Source organism: Silurus aristotelis (genome assembly GCF_946808225.1).
Source record: "Silurus aristotelis genome assembly, chromosome: 12".
In the NCBI taxonomy this organism is placed as follows: Eukaryota; Metazoa; Chordata; class Actinopteri; order Siluriformes; family Siluridae; genus Silurus; species Silurus aristotelis.
This window is the reverse complement of record NC_139585.1, coordinates 1,143,054-1,145,076: the sequence shown is the minus strand read 5'-3', so window position 1 is coordinate 1,145,076 and position 2,023 is coordinate 1,143,054.

Below are 2,023 nucleotides of genomic sequence, written 5' to 3'. Positions count from 1 at the left end.
ATGCCACTACCGGGTTTTTATGTCCAATAGAGGGCGCTGTTGTGTAGGAAAAATAATGAATACTAAAATATCCTCCTGTATTGAAATCCAACGAGGCCATAAATTATAATCATTTTTTTTCTTTCTTGTTTCCTCGTTATCAGGAATTTATTTTCTCCTAAACTCATCCAGCTGCTACAAATGGTTATGGTTATTCTACATAATGCTGCGGTGATGCTGCTTCTTCAACATGCTGTTATTTCGAACACTGAGAAAAATAGTGTTCACGAGATCATGAGAAAATTAAGTCGTGATGACGAGAAAACAAAAATGAAAAAGAAAAAACAATTATAATGCGTGACCTCCATACTCATTAGATATCAACTCCCAAATGTATTTTCTTTTAAAATGGCATCTTTAGGGAAAGTATTTAATGTTTATAGACTACTATACTGCAATCCAGCACCTGTGAATTTACTTGTGAAATATGATCTTTTGCACTGTCTGACTTTCACATACCAGGAACAAATTGTCCTCAGTGTCGATTTTTATTTTTTCTAGTTTTTATAGTTGTTATATTTCTATAGCACCAGCACACTGTAACCAATTCCTTGTACATGCAACCCCATGCTACTTAGCAATAAAGGTGGGTCTGCCCTGGATTTCTGAAGTGATCTTCTGGCTTTTTTTCAGCAGTTTCCAGAGTTCTTTTAAAGTCTTTCTCAATCCAGGTGACTCCATACTGCCTCTAGAATATCCATGATAGTTGATGACTGTCAGTATTTTATCAGTGATTAGATCCCAGTGTGCTTGGGATCGGCATCATGCTGAAAAATTAAACCCATTCCCAATCAGGTGCACAACAACATGATGAACTGGAGTATGAACCTATCTATACTTTTCAGCATCCATGATTCTATCAGTTTAAAATCACCAACACGACTGGCAAAAATGCAGTCCTGAGGCAGGACACACCCTCCACCATGTTTCACTGAAAGCCACAAGCACTCATTCTTCCATCTCTCTCCAAATCTTCTTCTCACATATTGTCAACACTTGGACCCAAACATTTTAAACTTTTTCTAATACTCTTTTCCTATCATCTTCATTCCAGTCATCATCCATGGGCCAACTTGGCATCATGATGAAGCTACCTGATGGGAAGTCAGGTCTTAGCTGAAATTCTTACTGTCCCTCAAAGAAGAACCTCTTAAGAAACTTCTCATCAGATTCTGACTTTTCTTGACCTCTCCATGATGTACAGTAGATATGATTGGCCACATTCTGTGATGTGTGCTAGTTTAAATGAAATATAATTGAAAGTTTTCTCTGAAATGCAGTAATATATTATGGACATGAGCATGTCCTGCACAAACCTGGTGTAAGAGACCTTTTTCACAGCAGTCATTCTGGAGCACAATTTCAGGTATCATTGAAGTTAATGAGGGTTTTACTCCATTACGTTTACAAGAACCTGATTCATTTTGTTCAAACATAAAAAGGAGTTCACACTAAAGACACAAAGATAGAAATAAAATATAATTAAATTATAAAGCAATACTTATATATGGTCTTTATTCCATTACTGAAAATATACTAGTGGCCTAAAACTTTTGACAGGTACTGTATATATACACTATATGCACAAAAGTTTGTGGACACCTGAGCAACTATGTGTTTCTTTCATTCCACATCAAGTCTCCATTTACTGCTATAATGAGCTCCACTCTGCTGGGAAGATGTTTCACTAGATTTCGTGGAGATTTATTCAGCTACATGTGTGTTAGTAAAGTCAGGTAGTGATGTAGGTGAGAAGGTGAGGAGGTTCCTGGGGTGCAGTCAGCGTTCACATCCATCACAAAGATGTTTAATAGTGTTGGAGCTCTGTAGCAGAAGATCTTTCACTCCAACTCATGGAAAGCAGATCTTCATGGAGGTGGCTTTGTGCATTGTGAAGCTGGAGCAGGTTTGGGTCTCCAAGTTCAAGTGAAGGGAAAATTTCATGCTCCTGCATCCAAAGATGTCCAACACAATTGTATACCTC